Consider the following 18699-nt stretch of genomic DNA (forward strand, 5'->3'; position numbering starts at 1 on the left):
CATCATGGTGGTAGTTGACAGACATACCAAGTATGCAGACTTTTGTGCATTATCTCATCCTTTTAAATCCAGTACAGTTGCTACTACATTTATGGAAACAATTCAAAAGTTACATGGAAATCCAAAGATTATTGTAAGTGACAGAGATCCTATTTTCACTGGAAAATTTTGGACGAAATTATTTTCTTGTGTTGGTACTCAATTAGCTCATAGCTCGTCTTATCATCCTCAATATGACAAGAAAACTGAGATAGTGAACAAATGTTTGGAAGGATATCTTCATTGCTTTGTATATGATAAACAATCACAATGGGTCAGTTGGTTACCTTTATTTGAATGGTGGTATAACACTTCCTTTCATACTACAACAAAAATGACCCCATTTATGGCACTTTATGCCAATATCATCTACCAACCATCACATCAGAGAAAATTCTAAGGTTCAAGCAGTGGAAGATCACATTGCGCATAAACAACAAGTTCTCCAACTCTTAAAGGATAACCTCACTTTGGCACAAAATCGAATAAAACAACTTGAAGATCAACAACGTAGTGAAAGAAGTTTTGATGTAGGCAACTGGGTATTTTTACAGCTACAACCATACAAACAAATTTCCCTCAAGCAAGCTAAGAAGGATAATAAATTCAAGTACTATGGTCCTTACAAGGTGTTGCAAAATATTGTTACTATGGCATACAAATTGGAGCTACATACATCTTCCCGAGTACATCCAGTTTTCCATGTTTCATGCTTAAAGAAGGTTATTGGTGACAACTCCCAGTTCAAACAGTGTTGCCAGAACTTGACGAAGAAGGAAAAATCATATTTGAGCCTAAATCAATCACATAAACAAGAACTCAATAACTACAAAATCCATTAATTTCAGAGTATCTTATCAAGTGGAAGAACTTACCCACCGAAGAATCCACATGGGAGGATGATAATTTTATACAGAAGTATACGAAACTACTCAAGCATTGAGGACAACATTCTTTTGAAGGAGGGGGGCATGTTAGGTCCCTATAATACTAGTGTATTCCACTTATTGCATTGTTAGTGTAGCCCCCTATTGTTATTGTTGTGCCCATGTATCCCCCGTGTTGTTATTGTTGTTCCTCATAGAAACCTACTATTGTTATTGTTGTTCCCTTACATTATTATTGTTATGTAGGCTCTGATTATATTGTGACCCCTTAGCATCCTATATACACCAAGGAGGTCTTATCATTTGTAACATTTAAGAAATTTTCATTTATGTAATGTAAATGAGGTTTCCTCCTCGAAGAGGATACTTTTTAAGTCGTTGATCTATCTTTTTGTGAGTTGGTTGCATAATGGGTGCATAATAGAAACAACATGGAGTGGGTGCCACATTGCATGACAAAAAATGACAAAAAACTTCAAACCCTTGCCCCTTTGTTAAAGTTAGGATAGTCGAGGGGGGGGGGGAGTGAATTCGTCGTCATCATATTTGAATGTCACAAGGGATCACATAACATGCTTTAGAAAGTAAATTATACTTACAACAAACTTCAGACCCCCCCTGCTAAAGTTCAGATTGTGGGGGGTGGGGGGAGATAGTGAATTCTTCGCCATCAATTTAATCGGAGCACTTAGTGTGCATTAGAAAGTGTTGGATGTTTAAGACTAGGTGGTCTATAGTAGTCTAGGGCTCAACGACTTTGGCGCTTAAGCCCTTGGTTCATACTCATGGTCTCTTGCGAAAAGGAACTAAATACTAGGGGTCGCGGATTGGAAATTTGGTGGCAATGGGCACCAAATTTTAGTTAAAAATGATTAAAGTCTGCAAGGGACAATATAAAGGAGGAAACATCTATAAAAGGTAGAAATAAAATGTAATAAGTAGAAGATAAAAAGTTGTTGTAGACATGCAGAAGCTTGAAGAAGTTTGAAAAGAACGAGGAGTAATAGGCAACTAAGCTGTAAAAAGAAGTGAAGCAGATCTGGGATAGAGTTGTATAAATGTGTTGTAGGTGAAGATTAATTGATTTCTAAAGTTGTTATGCATTTAAAGATTGCAGGTATTAAGCGTTAAAAGTTTAATTGTAGAAAATAAATTCGATTGAAAAGTAGATAAGTGAGTGAGAAGCTATAATTGAAGTGGAACATTAATTGAATAAAAGAATCAAAGGAATAAAGGTTGTTGCAAAGAAAGGAGAAGCATATATGAGATTTAACAATTGTGTCAGTGATACCTTTAATTGAAATGCTTCATATCTGAGTTTAAAAATTGATGAAAGATGGATCTAATAGGTTGGGCAAGTGTTTGCATATCAACGAGATTAGAGTCTCTTTTAGGTTGGTGCTTGTAAAGATGAGAGAGTTAGTCCTTCCAACAAGTGGGTGCTTGCAAAGAAAATGGGTTGGTGCCTACATAATTTTATGTAATTTGGAGTTGGTACTTTCATCTACATCATTATCAAAAATACTTTGTGGTTTTCTCCCATATGGGTTTCCATGTAAACATCTTGTGTTTAGAATTTATGTGATTGGTGCATTGTCGCATTGTTGAATGTGTTTATTTGAATAAATAATTGCTAAAAGTTTTAACATAATGATTCAAACCCCCTCTTAGTATTTTCTTGGTTTTAAACACTTTGATTTCGAGGGCTAGAGTGAGGTCATTGGTACCAGGCCAGCCAATAGGTATACTCACTTGAGAGTTCACAAGGCTTGAATCCATTATAATAATATTTATGAAGGAATTATATCTCATTGTGTTATTAGCCGAGATTTGAAGGTGGGGAAGATAACAACCATTCTACCCAACCACCTGAGAGAGACACAATTGACATATGAAATCCTTTTTGTATTTTATGGGACTAATTCATGTGACTTTAACCAATGGAATAAGTAATTTCATTGGATAATACAAAATCAAATAATTTACATTATATTAAATGCTAGTTAAAAGCAATCCATTGCAATGTATGGATACTATTAAAACCATGTATGGTTGGTGGAAGGGAGAAAACAATCAACGAAAGAAAGATTCACCGAAGTGTTGAATTAGAAATAATCCCCACAGTATGTTTGACTTTAGCAACCACTAGAGGATAAAATAGTATGGGGTCCTTCCTAGCTTGCAAAAATTTTGTTCAAGTACATTTTTTTTTTCCGTTACTTTAAGTTTTGAGTGCCTATGGAGTTTTCCTTGATTTCATTTCTCATGATCTTTACAATGAAACTAATTCCTTGCAAAACTCCTTTTTAAAAAACTTAGATAATTTTTATTTCTTCTCCTCAAGAAATTGTCTGAACCTTTCTGACATTTTGCATGCAACTTATTTTCCTATGACATAGCCCGTTCCACATGAAATTATTTTATTGTGATATTATCTATATCACATGTCCTTTTTGTTGAATTGTGACAATTCACATCTTTGAAAACTTTTCCGTTTACAACAAATGAACCATCAGGGAAGTTCTTCACCTCCTCCACTTTGCATCTTCAAATATTTCCATCATTGCAATGTATTGCACAAGAAAACTTTATTATGCAACATATTCAAGTGGATGAAGTTTTATCGTATCTCCTAAAATTCTTCCTCATGAGGCACATCAAACAAAAATATTTTCCATGCAATCAATCACATAGTTGAATTTCTTCTCCCATAGTGACATCACATGATAGTAATATTTTCCTCATGCGATATATCACATGATTTTTTTTCATGTGATACATTGCACTCCTTCTAACACCATTTAGGCTATCTACTTTATAGAGACACACTTATTCGATTGTGATGTTGTTTACTGTACTTTAAATCTATACTAGCTACATCCACGGAAACCCAACCCATGTTTAGGTGAGCCAGTTATCTTTCATGTAGAAATTACTCCCAAGGAGCGAACATGTCAATCTTGGTGGGATTGGAAGCCAGGTGGGGAGGATAAGAGCGACTCCTCTCTACCACCCAAGCTACGCTCACTTGACAGTTTGAGTGTGATGTTGTTGCTTGGATGAGCTCGGTCATTTTCTTCTTATTCAGATCTATTCTTCCACTTTTTCCATCAATTGTATGTTGATATATACCTAACATTATTCATGAGCTTTTTCAGATGGAATATACCATGGCATATAAGTTCCTATTCCTTTCTCCTCAAATGTTATGTGCATTAGCAAGTGGTATTTAATGCATGTCCTTTATTTCAATTGATGTGCTATGTTCTTGTATGTGGGTATTTTATCTAGACATATTATTGATGGTTTATTTCTTAAGTTGTGAACACAACACAAAATTGGGCAATAATATAATAACATGTATTAACAATATAATATTATTATTTTTCTCATTTTACCATGAGGGGAGATAATTGTCTTTAAATAAGTGTCATCGACACTTATGAAAAGTCGTACTACTGGAGACTAGTTGGGACATCATATTTCATATCCTAACTAGACTTATCACTTTTAATCTTTCCTTTTTACTCACATCCCATGTAATGAAAGAATATTAATCTCGCTCATGTTTGATTTATAACATGCCATGAAACAAACTCTAATCAAGCAAATGAAGAACAATGTAAGCTTGTTAATTTTCTAACCCTAGTAAATGACTAATTATTTCGTAGTAAGTTTCCTTGGTGATTTTCAAATTTAAATTAAATTTTATTGATTAAAAAACACCATTGGAAATTGAGTTGGAAAATAAATAAATAAAACAATGGAAACAAAACAACGAATTTCCATAGAAAAAGCACATAAATATTTTCCCTTCAAAATCAATGTTTCATTTAAAATCCACCTTTCATTTAATACAATTCCAGACATATAAGGGCTCCCTTACTGGGAAAATAGCCCACTAAAAAAATAATTTAGTTACAAAAAAACTCTGGGAATAAATTGGTACTTACACAAGTTGTACCAAAGGATCAAGGTCTTGGTACAATTTGTATAGGGGCCCAACTTATTCCTAGATTTTTTTGTAGCTAATTTTTTCCCTAAATGGGCTCTTTTCCCAATAACAGAGCCCTTGTATGTCTATAAATTATTAAACGAAAGGCATATTGTGAAAGGAAAATATTTATGTGTATTTTTTGTGGAAATTGGTTGTTTTGTTTCTATTGTTTTATTTATTTATTTGCTAGTGAAAATCCCAACCAAACTTTTTATTCAATAAAGATGAAATTTAAATTTGAAAATCAACAAGGAAATTTACTAGGAAATAATTAATCATTTACTAGGATTAGAAAATTAACATGGTATAAAAGGATTTATAAAGAGGAGGAGTTCTAATTCCTAATTTTCACAACATAAAAATAACACTGAATTCACGTGGGTGCTAGAAAGAAATAACACATGGGAATTTATTTGTTTAGATATAGAAATGGGAGAAACGAGTCTTAGGTTTGAAGACAAGTTGGATGGGGCTTCAAATTTCCTACCCTGGAAAGAAAGGGTCATCTTGTTGCTAAAAGAGAATGACCTTTCAGAGACTGTAAATAAGGAGATTCAACAACCAACAAATCCAATAGTGTTGGCAACCCATGAAAAAAATGATATTAAATCTCAACAAATGATCACAAATGTCATGAAGGATCACTCAATCCCTCACTTGGAAAAAAAGAAGATAACCAAGGGAATGTTCAAGGCACTAGTGGATTTATTATAGAGTGATAATGTGAATAAGAATATGATCTTACAGAACAAGTTAAGATCCATTCAAATGTCAATATTAGACAATATTACCAGCTACCTCATGAAGATTACCCAAATACATGATCAACTTGTAGCTGTTGGGGAGAAAGTGGAAGATGCGTAATTACTGAATGTGGCACTAAATGGGTTCTCCAAGTCATGAGAATTATTTGTGAAGGGGATGTGCGCTTGGGAGTACCTTCTCAACTAGGAGAAGCTTTGGGACGTCTACATCTAGGAAACGGTTTGGGAGGAGTTGAAGGTTAATAGGCAAGGAGGTGGAGAGGAGAAATCAGCCTTGGAAACACGGGTAAGGGTGAGGGGTCAACCTCACAATTGGGTAATAAAAAGGACTTAAGTGAAATCAAGTGTGTCAATTGCCACAAAATAGACATAATGCATCACAGTGTCCATAGAAGAAGAAGGGGAAGGAAGTTGCAACATCAAGAAAGGTAAAACTTGATGATTTTGTAGAGAAGTTCGAGAAGGAGTTCTCATTTGTCTCCTATATATCTACTAACACTACAATCGAGAATGATTTGTACTTGGGAAATGGTGCATCACACCACATCACAACAATACGAGAGCTCATCAATAGTTTGATAGAGACTCATATTTACATGTGGAGCTTGGAAATGTTTCCAAGTGTGTAGTGACAGGTGAATATGTAGGTGTTATATGTGCCAGAGGAACTTGCTCTCAGTATCAACTATGGAGGAAAGAGTATTTGTACTGATGTTTTAGAATGCCAAGTACACATATGTTCAAGAGAGCTATTCCTAACACAATATGGGTTATTGGGATTAGAGAGGGAAATGTTTATAGGTTGCAGGGGAAGTCAATACGTGCCTTCATACACAACAATGATAACTTGTGTGAGTTGTGGGACATGAGGATGGGATGCTTACACTATAGGGCATTCATAATCCTAAGGGAGATTGTTACTAGTCTCCCATAGTTCAACGTTGAGTAACAATACATATGGAAAGGGAGTGCACTTAACAAGAATGCCAAGGTTACTTTTCAAAGAAATAAGAGTGGGTCCAACATAATCATGGGTCTCATTCACAAAAATATGTGTGAATTGATGTCAATGGAATCAATGCAAGGGTCACTATATTATGTCACATTCATAGATGACTATTCTAGGAAAATCTAGATCTTCTTCATGAAGACCAATGATAAGGTACTTAGTCAATTTCGAAGTTCAAGGCCTAGTTAAAGAACCATACAGAGAGGAGTATCAATGCCTCAAGGTTAGATAATGGGGGAGAGTCAGGGATAAAGAGGGAGATGACAGTCTCATACAACCATCAATAGAATGGGGTTAAAAATCGAAAGAATCAATCCATCATAGGAGCTACCAAGGAAATGATTCATTACTAGGACCTACCTATGCTTATTTGGAAATAGGCATGCAACATGAAAATTTATGTTCAGGACAAGATTCCTCATAGGATCTTGAGCGACAAGATTCCTGAGGAAGCATTTACAATGGTGAAGATAGAGATAAGGCACCTTTGAATCTTTTGTTTCCAATGTGTAACATTTTTATGTGGAAAAGAGGATGGCACTGCATCACTCATGAGAGAAGGGCATATTTGTGGGGTGTAGTGAGACTTCAAAGTCATACAATATTTTCATTCTAGAGAGGAGGAAGATAATGGTTATCAGGGATGTGAAGTTCAAGGAGGACCTAACATCTGGAAAGTCTTATGAGCCACTTCTAATGATAAAGGAGGAGAAAGATAATCCCAAGGACGAGCAACGATCATTAGCTACTTCTAATTCAAGGAGTCAGACTTTAGGTGGGGAGGAGGAGTCAACAAAACTTCCTACTAGTTCTGTTAGTGTACCTCGATGGTTTGAGTAGACATTGAGGGATGCTTAGGAGAATGTGGAGGCTCCCCAGGACACACTCAGAGTGAGTAGACATTCAAGGAAGTTTCCAAACTACATGGAACTTATGAGCATCATTATTGATTCTAAGCCTTTCAATTTTTAAGAGGCATGATACCAACAAGTTTGGAAGGATACCATAATGGAGTATAACTCCATTATGAGGAATGATGTATGGGATATAGTGATGATACCACAAGACAAGTCACTGGTCATTTCTGAATGGGTATTCAAGATCAAGCATGTTGTAGATAGTAGCATAGAGAATTACAAGGTGAGGTTTGTGGTGAGAGTATTCTCTTAGAAAGAGGGAGTGGACTATGAAGAGACATTTTCTCCAGTAACCCGATATAATTACACTAGAGTTGTTTTTATCTATTTCTTCAATCATGAGATGAAGGATATATTAAATGGATGTGAAGACAATGTTCCTCAGTGGTGTGATTGAGGTGTATATAGAGTAGCCATAGTGTTGGAAAATGCAATGTGGCAACTACTAATTCATATTCTCCTTATTCCTTAATACTTGCTTGTGAATCTTTTTTATCTTCTTGTGTTTCTTTATTATATATTTTCATCAAATAAATATAAATATCAAAACAATAAATACAATGGGAACATACATTTGGCTCCAAGCCAGGGAAAAACCCCTCTAAGGGGAAAACCCAAAAAAACTCTCCTCTTCTTATAGGATCTACTTCAAATGAGACAAGAAGGATCTAAACCCTAGACCAATTACTCCTCCAAGTACCAAGTCATCCCTTCCAATAGAATCATATCACTACAACTCAATCTTGCATCAATCTACAACTTCGACCTAGCAACTTGGTCCTGCAACTTCGACCCTATAGTTTCTACAAAAACCCTAATTCAAATTCTTCAAGAGATCCTTCTTTGAGCAAGACAGATCTTCCTAAGGTCAACAGAGTCAAAAAAAAGTATTTCCTCCCCCATCATCTTGATACAACAACTCGTCCTACTACAACTCGAACCTATAATTTTGGCCTTTCTGGAAGCTGCAGAAACCCTAATTCTTCGCACGTGTGAGAGAGATAGAGCCCCAAAACAAGTTTTCTTCCTTCTTTTCTTCTTCTAGACCTTCGATCTTCTTGTCTTATTTCTTCCCAACTATAGATCAAACTTATTTTCTTGAGTTCGAACTTGTGAATGACAGAGTGCCAAATGAGGTCGAATTTTCTCCTTTATATATCCTTTCCAAGAGGTCAAATTCCCTCCTTTAGGCCAACTTGAAGATGTTAGGGACAACTTGTACTTTGAAGGTTTCTAGGACTTTACAGACTCAAATATATTCTTTTACAATATATATTTTCCCCAGAAGGGTCTTATAAACATGATGCTGACTCTCTTGACTCATGACAATATATCCTATGACCTAACAAACCCTAGAAGCATGAAGAATATGATTTTACCTATAAGACCATCAATGAGGAGAAAGGAACCCATGCTTTAAAATAATTTTTTTTACTTTTCTTCTTTTATTTGTTACATAAGATACATATTGAAATGAGTACAATAACAATTATGAAGATCGAAACTAGTTACATTTCCAACACTCCCTCTTAACTAGGGAGGTATTCATAATTTTAAAATCAATACAACATCATTCTCAAACTAAAGAGTTATCATAAGAAGAGTTGGATTGATAAACCAACTGTAAGAATCAACATTATAACCAACATCACCTTTAGAGGCCTAACTAGAAAAGCTCAACTTCATTCAAGAGCATTATGCTGGCAGATTTATGTGTGATACCACACTACCTCTACAAGGCACATACCCCATCCAGATGTTCACAAGGTATGTACTTTTAGGAATATTCTTATCTTGGATTCCAACTCCTCAAAGGATATTCGTCCTCTTTAACCACTCTTATTTTGGATACCTGTCACGTCCTAAAAGAGTGTCGATACCTTTCCTTTCTTAGATGATTTATCCTCAAGGAAGCCATATATGCTTATCTAATCTTCCACCATTCTCTCTCTAAGGCCTTCACTTAGACTTACGGTTGTTAGTCCTGGTCAAGTGCATGGCACATAAAGAAGAGAATGCAAATGTGATGTCCATCACCACTCCCTCTTAACTAAGGAGGATATCCTATTCCCACTTGACCAGTGAATAGATCCTTGCTCCTATTCAAGGAGACTCCTTTACTCCCTCTCAAATCTAGAGGAGATTCCATACTTCCTTTCTATATAAGAAGTCAACACCAAAAGCCTTACATCTTCTCTCCATAAAAGTATCAACTACCTATTCTTTACAGTTGCATGACTCACTCTTTCCTTCACATCTCATTATATCGAGCTTGCTTCCTTTGAGGTATCATGGAGCCATATTTTTTTTTTCAAACTTGTGACAGGATCCAAGTCATCGATCTTGCATATCACTTTCATCTCGCCATAAATAATAAAGACATTATATTGAGCCTTTCCAATCTTCAAGCTACTCATAACTTCCTCATGAAACTGATCTCCTTATTATTGTACGAACTTGACCTTCAAGTTATCTTCTCACACTACTACCTCTTAATCCCAAGATGAACACATCTTGACTTCATAATTTCCAAAATCATATGTTGAGCTTGCCTCAACATTCATCATATATTCTTGCAATATATTTTCAGGTAGAAAAACAATATGTTAACTAAATAACCAATAACATAAATATTGACTTACCTCATTGTGATGACTTTATCATCAAGGTATCAACATCTCATGCATTATAGTGCCAAAGGATCGAACTTGATTACCAAGTTAAAATTTTATTTTGGAGACTATACTGGATGTTGATCATGATTCAATACAATCTAAAAAGTCTTGATCCTTTATTCATTATACAGTAAGTCAACTTCTTCTTTTAAGCATCATATAACCATATTAAGCATATTTTATGACCAACTTATTTTACAGGATTTTGTACACATGAATCCTACCCAAGAGATACTTCAAATATGCAATCATGTGCTTTCATTCAATCATCTAGCTATGTGTCCTAAAATGAGCTTGTAACTTGACCAACTGCATTCCTTCATCCTTCAAGAGTATTATTTCCACATTATATGGAATATATACTAACCTTTTCATAATGGTTCTTCCAAGAGCCTTCCAAAATGATGACTCTTATATTATCTTAATGATCCATCTTAGCAAAATGACTACCTCTAACATAATGCCAGATAATGTATGGATGGATACTACATAAAATGGCCCCAAGCTTCTTATTCTTGAAAGACCAGATGATTCCTACAAAGAAAATCAATCAAGTAGACTCTAAATATGCTACTATCACATGCTTCTATCTGTGATGCTATGCATTTACAAAACCAAGATTCTCTTAGAGCAAACAACAATGCATGCTATTCTAAAGGAAATACCAATTTCACAAAGAACCTGACAGGGAGGATTCCTTTTTCAATAGTAAAGGTCTTTGACATATTCTTTCTTTGGATTCTTCTCAGGTTCTACCATTTCTTTAGCTATGTGTTGAAAATAGCAACAAGAAATGTTAAAAATGACATCAAGAAATAAAATCCTAATTTAATTTGTCCTTGAATTAAATTAGGAATTAAATTGTAATTCCACATCTCATGACAACTTGTAATAGTTAATTAAGTTAATTTGACTTAGTTAGCTCATTAAAATCGAGTTGATGGTCTAACTAGAGTCATGTAGGGTGTCTCCTACAATTAGGAGCACTAGTTGAGTTTATTTTGAGTTGTAATTATTTAATTCAGTCCAATTGAGTTAAAGTCAGTTAAACTAGTTCCAACTGATGGAGGAATTAGTGGGAGATCAAAAACAGTGGGGTGTAACCAACAACAATGGGGTGTAACCAACATCAGTGGGGTGTAACTTACTGCACTGGGGTGTGATTTACTATAGTGGGGTGTGATTTACTCTATTGGGGTGTAACTTACTATAATGGGGTGTAACCTGCGGTAGTGGGGTGTGACTTGCAGTAGTGGGGTGTAACCAACACTAATCAGTAAACTAAAGATTCACTCATAATTAACTCATGCATGCCAAATAAGAGAAAGACCCAGTTGAGATTGGAGTTCAAGGATAGTGTACTGACATTTGTATAATCATCTAGATTGTACAGGTGGTGCATGAAATTAGAGGAAGGCCTATGAGGATTTCACAATTCATAATTGTGGGATTTCCCAATTAAATATGGGCTAATTCCCAAGGGAAAAACAAAAGGAAATAGGAGTTTGGTAGGCAACAAAGTTGGCTAAGTATTGGTTTGAGTTTCTTTGGGAAACAATGAGATAGATAAAGATAGTGCAAAGGTTGCTCAGGCTCGAGAAAATCATTGTAATCTTCTCATATTTTTTGATTAATGCAATATACAAATAGTAGGGGTTTTTAGCTGTGGCTTTCCCTAGAAAATCGTTGTGTTATTTCTCTTATATGCTTCGTGATTTCATCGATCATTTAATGTTTCTGTTGATGAGTAGAGTATATTCAAGTCAATTGTTTTAGCATATTACAATCTGTAGTTTGAATCTACAAGGAATTTCTACATGGTATCAGAGCTGAAATCACTATAGAAGAGGAGAATACGAGTTTGTCTTTTGTAGGAGAAATCGAATTTGCAGTATCATACTTCAGAGCCAGCAAGATGTCGTTCTACAGATTGAGACTTGAATATTCCCTTGAGGGTAGTTCAAACTATATTTCTTGGAAGGACATGATGGAGGTAGTGTTGGAAGACAACATGATTAAGGAATTCATAGACAAAGATATTGCTAAGCCAATTGATGCTCATTATCTGGCAGAGTGGAGAAAGTGTGTGGAAAAGGTGAGAAGGATTATCTTAGAAGGATTTCGTGATCATATTTTCTCGAACCTCCATGGTAAGGAAATTCCATTTACAATGTGGAAGGCCTTGACATACCTGTTTCAAAACCATAGTGACCACATGAAGATGGAAATGAAGGAAAAAATTAGAAAGATCAAGATGGAGAAGGGCGAATCAATACTGAAGTACTTGACCAAGTTCACCCAATGTCGGGGTGAGCTTGGAAGTGTTGGTGTTACAGTTGCTAAAGGCGATATGGTGAGCTTAACACTTCTAGGCCTTCCCAAGAGCTGGTATAGTTACCAAGACTCAGTTAATGGGAGGGAGAAGCTACCAGATGGAGCGATTGTGGTTCGACTTGGTACAAGAAGAGATTCGGTAGAACACAGGAGATGGGACCTCATGTAAAGAAGTGGAAGACAAATTTGCATTAGTCAGCAAAGAAAAGAAATCCAAGGGAAAGCAATCCCAAGGCAAAGAGGGTGGCAAGAAGAAGGACTTATCAAACATCAAGTGTTTTCACTGTCACGAATTCAGGCACTATGCCATGAATTCCCATAGAAGAAAGAAAGCAAGAGGGAGCCTGTAGTAGCAGCAACAGGTGAAGCTCTAGCTTCACCATTCGAACTTGATTTCACTCTCATTTCATGCATGGTAAGCACTGTAATTGGAAGCATGTGGTATCTCAATAGCGGTGCCTCGTTCCATATGAAGGGGAATAAAGATATATTTAGTGATTTGGAGGAGAAAGACCTTAAGCAAAACATAGAGTTTGGAGATGATGGGAGGTATAACGCAACCGACATTGGTACTGTTACTTTTCAGAGGGATTTTGGCTCCCCTCTCAGACTCAGAGATGTGATGTATGTTCCATAACTTAAGAAGAATCTTGTTTTCGTCCTGGTATTGGAAGACTGTGGCCATGATGTGATATTTAGAAAAGGAAAGGTTTTCCTTAGACATATCTCCACGAGACGGGTGAAACAGATCAGTATGCGAGTCAAGAACCTGTATGCACTTGAGGTAAAAGATGCATGCAAATTCTTGAGGAGAAAGACAAAGTTTAGAGACTTGGTGGTTGAGAGGGAGCATGAATTACCTCTCAACATGCAGCCTCAAAAGCATCCTCAACAAGTTGTGGAGCAGCCACAATTGGAGAAGCAAAGAGGAGACCGAGTGGAGACATCCACTCAAGAAGAGACCTCCAATAGGGGGAAATTTTGATCCAAGTGTAGAGGGAGCACATGTATCCATACCTCCAAGTGAGAGGTGGGGTGATGTGAAGAAATAGTCCCAAGGTTTTAAAAATTGGGAAGGGTCCATTGAGGTGTGTTTGTCTCATGAATCATTACCTTGCTACGAGGGGCCCACAAAATTCAGTAGTAGGAGGATTAGTGTCAGTCAGATACTGAGGAGTGCAAAGCAGTGTTGACAGCAGAGCAGGAGGCTCAGTAGCAGAGTCAACAAACAACACATTTTTCCCAGTAGACAGTTGCAAACACATTTGATTCAATTTATTTTGTTTGGATGATTTTTGGTTGTAGATGTTGCAGTAGCAACAAAAACAGTGACAAGTGTTGCATGCAGAACATTCAAAAGGTACTGATCAAGATAGAGTTGAATTCCTTTCTTGTTGAGAGGAAGTGTTGAAAATAGAAACAAGAAATGTTAAAAATATAATCAAAAAATAAAATTCTAATTTATTTTGTCCTTGAATTAAATTAGGAATTAAATTGTAATTCCACAGCTTGTGACAACTTGTAATAGTTAACTAAGATAATTTGACTTAGTTAGCTCAACTAAATTTGAGTTGAGGGTCTAACTAGAGTCATGTAGAGTGTCTCCTACAATTAGGAGCACTAGTTGAGTTTATTTTGAGTTGTAATTATTTAATTCAATCCAACTAAGTTAAACTCAGTTAAAATAGTTCCAACTGATGGAGGAATTAGTGGGAGATAAGAAAAAGTGGGGTGTAACCAACATTAGTGGGGTGTAACCAACATCAGTGGGGTGTAACTGATTATAGTGGGGTGTAACTTACTACATTGGGGTGTGACTTACTGTAGTGGGGTGTAACCTGTGGTATTGGGGTGTAACCTACAATAATGGGGTGTAACCAACACTGATCAGTAAATTGAAGATTCACTCATAATTAACTCATGCATGTTAGATGCCTACGGGGCTTTGGATTGACGGTGAATGGGTGCATTGTTAAGGCACTCCTTGCGATAGGTCACCGGTTCAAATCCCCCGTGGGTACTTAGGTTAGTCTTAACTTAGAAAAAAAAAAGCTCATGCATGTCAGATTAGAGAAAGACCTAGTTGATATTGGAGTTCAGGACAATGTACTATCATTTGTATAATCATCTGAATTGTATAGATGGTGCATGCAATCAAAGGAAGGCCTATGAGGATTGAACAATTCATAATTGTGGGATTTCCCAATTAAATATGGGCTAATTCCCAAGGCAAAAACGCAAGGAAATAGGAGCTTGGCATGCAACACAATTGGCTAAGTGTTTTATTGATCTTGTCTACGAAGTAGTGAGATAGATAGAGATAGTGGAGAGGTTGCTTGGGTTTGAGAAAATCATTGTAATCTTCTCATATTTACTAATTAATGTAATATACAGATAGCAGGGGTTTTTAGATGTGGATTTCCCCAGAAAATCATTGTGTTATGTGTGAATGAATTCTTTCTCTTATATGCTTCATGATTTCATCGATCATTTATTGTTTCCGCCAATGAGTAGAGTAGATTCAAGTCAATTGTTTTAGCATATTACAATTTGTAGTTTGAATCTACAAGGAATTTCTACACTATGTGAGCTTCACTTCTTTCCTTTATCTTGTTGTTCTGCTTATTTGGACAATCCATCTTAAAGTTTCCATATTCATTACACCCAAAGCATTGAACCTTGGACATATTTGGATTCTTCTTGGACTTTCCAAACTTTCCCTTCTTCAGCTTCTTGGTCCTCGCAATGAAGGCTTGAGACTGTTCATTTGATTCGATATCATCCTTTGCCTTGATTCTATTTTCTTCCAAGATGCATTGAGCCCACAACTCATCAAAAGGAGTTGAGTCTTTCTTAGAGTAGATGCTTGTTGCAAAAATGCTCCATTATGGTGGCAAATCATTTAGTACACATATGGTCATTTTAGAATCATAAATTGTATCCTCAAGCCCCTGCAAATGATATATTATTTGAGAAATATTCATAAGAAATGAGGTCATGTCCTCATACTTCAACTTCTTCATTTTATATGGCTTATTCCTCAAAGACATCTTTTGGCTTGATGTACTTATAGAGTACAAATTCACTAGTCTGTCATATATAGCCTTTGAGGTCTTCAAGTTAGTAACAAATGGAAGAAGATGATCCTTAGTGGATTCCACAATGATCCTTTGTGCCCTTAATTCCCCTTTCTTGTATTTTTCTATCTCGTGAGTCTTGTCTTTGCTACGTTTGGTGACTTTCCCAAGAACATATTCCATTACTTCATGTTTTGTAACTACCAAGTTAGTCCTTTTCTTCCATGCTAGGAAATTTTTTGAGCCAACGAGCTTACTGCTCTCCTTGTAGAAAGAGCCCATATGACTTGTAGATTTAGAAATAGAATAGCAATATGATACTTATTTGTCAACCAAGATTCTTTCCTTCACTAATGATGTCTCCAACTATATTGAGGATTTTAAGATCTTCAATGACACTTCAATGATGTCATAGAAAGATGTCTTCTAGGATACCTTCAGTGATAGGTTCTAAATGTGATGAATAGTGCCAAGATCCTTTGATGCTTCCTTCAAAGATGTCTTCCAATGAGCCTTTGAATAAACCTCCTCTTAAGAGAGATCAACAATCTTCTTGTAATCTTCGTCTTCAAGCTTTCCTTTGATGAGAGATTGATGTAGTCTTTTGCAAGTGATTCCCCTTACAAAACCCTTCTTATATCCACAAGGTGATCCTTTGAGTTTCCTACTTGTTCACCTTAACTCTGATACCATGTTGGAAAATGCAACGTGGCAACTACTAATTCAATTTTTCCTTATTCCTTAATACTTGCTTGTGAATCTTATTGATCTTTTTGTGTTTATTTTTTAAATTTTTTCATCAAAGAAATATCAAGATCAAAACAGTAAAGACAATGGACACATATATAGGCTCCAAGCTAGGGAAAAACCCCTCCAAGGGGAAATCCCAAAATATCTCTTCTCTTCTTTTAGAATTTGCTTCAAATGAGACAACAAAGACCCAAAACCTAGACCAAGTCCTCCTCCAAGTACCAAGTCAACCCTTCCAATATAATAAGATCACTATAGCCCAATCCTGCATCAATCTGCAACTTCGACCTTATGCCAGGATGAACATACTCGAATGTCCTTCGTTTGGGTAGTTCCAGCCCGGGTTCAAACCCTCTGCAACTCCTAATGATATTCGAATCTACAAATCAACCAATTCGGATACACATAGCAGCATATAGATAAAGCATTCTAATGAAATCAACTTTATATCATATAATTAAATGGTTAGTTACACACCAAAATGATCATTCATACATGAATTATAACAATAACATCTGATGCATAAACAAAGTCAATCTCAGGAACAAGACAATGTTTCTTTTTATTGCAGAAAACTATAATAAAAATGGAAAGAGTTATAATACTTTGTCCTGCAACTTCGGCCCTATAGTTACTGCAAAAACCCTAATTCAATGTCTTCAAGAGATCTTTCTATGAGCAAGACAACTCTTCCTAAGGTCAACGAAGTCAAAACAAAGTATTTCCTCTTATAGTAGCTTGATACTGCAACTCGTCCTATTACAACTCAGACCCGTAATTTCAACCTTCCTGGAAGCTGCAAAAACCCTAATTCTTTGCACATGTGAGAGAGATAGTGTAGGAATTTACAAGGTAAGTTCCTCAGATAGAACACCAAAGGACACCACTCACAAACAGATCAAAGATCAATACACGAGTATTCTTGACGTGGTTAAAACCCTCAAAGAGGGAAACAATCCATGACCTGAGCCAATGCGGCCACTTCAGGCAATTTATTAATAAAAGAAAGAAAATTTACATGAGCTTCTCTCATGAACAGTTACCCTACAAATGGCCCTCCATGCTATTTAAATAGAGATCATGGACGAATCGGGTGTTAAGCCATAGATCAAGAGTCGGTAATACCGAGGAGAGAATGAACCGTCATATCACTTCATGTCTAGAACATATCGTGACCATCAGATTGTAAGTTACAAATGTACATAGCAAAGAAACACACTTTACCTAACTCTAAACTAGACCAAGTTATACTTAAATATTTCCTATGTGTCGGAATATCCTGACATCCCCCCTTAAGAACAACTTGGGATAGGATTGAAGGATGTACAAATATGACACAATAGGAGAAGGAAGGAGGCATTAGAGCCTATCCCCCCTTAGTGACAACTTCCTGAACTCCAACCATAAATCGAAGTTTAGTAAACTTCGCGTATGTGAGAGCCTTTGTAAAGATTTTTGCAACTTGATCATCGGCTGAACAATATTGCACTTCAAGAACATGGTCATGAATGAGCTTTCTGATGAAGTTCATGTGTAGTTCAATGTGTTTGTTGTTCTGATGTTGGACTAGATCTTTGCATAGTTGAATGGCACTTTGATTATCACACCAAAGTGTAGTCGGATGTTGTTGCTGAAAACCAAACTCTGACAGGATCTGATGAAGCCACAGGGCTTCCTTACTAGCTTCTACGACACCACGATACTCTGCTTCTGCTGAAGAAAGAGAAATGACACTTTGTTTCTTGCAAGCCCATGTAATAGGTCCAGAACCAAGAGTGAAGACATAACTTGCAGTAGACTTCCGATCATCAGGGTCACCAGCCCAATCGGAATCAGTGAAACCAACCAATAGAGGAGATGCTTCTGCACTGTAATGAATCCCAAACTGAACTGTACCTCGAACATAACGAAGTATTCTTTTAGCTTCTTTCCAATGACTTTCATGTGGGTTTTGCATAAACCGAGCAATAAGGCCAACAACAAAGGAAAGGTTAGGACGGGTATGGGTCAGATACAAAAGTTTTCCTACAAGTTGACGGTATAAGGTAGCATCAACTTCAACACCAACTACTTCCAATGGTGGTCCTACATTGTGGATTTACTTAGAAGTAAAGGTCTTTACAGAATAGCCTGAGGCCAAGAAACTAAACCTAAAGATGAAGATAAGGTAGCCAAATGGGAAAATAGACAAGATCAAGCATGTAGGTTGATAGGGATGTCTATTTCCCCAGACCTCAGATTCCATATCGC

This window comes from Pinus tabuliformis, chromosome 7, assembly GCF_031772625.1.
Source record: "Pinus tabuliformis cultivar Carrire ecotype Pingquan chromosome 7, CPIR1, whole genome shotgun sequence".
NCBI classification, from domain to species: Eukaryota; Viridiplantae; Streptophyta; class Pinopsida; order Pinales; family Pinaceae; genus Pinus; species Pinus tabuliformis.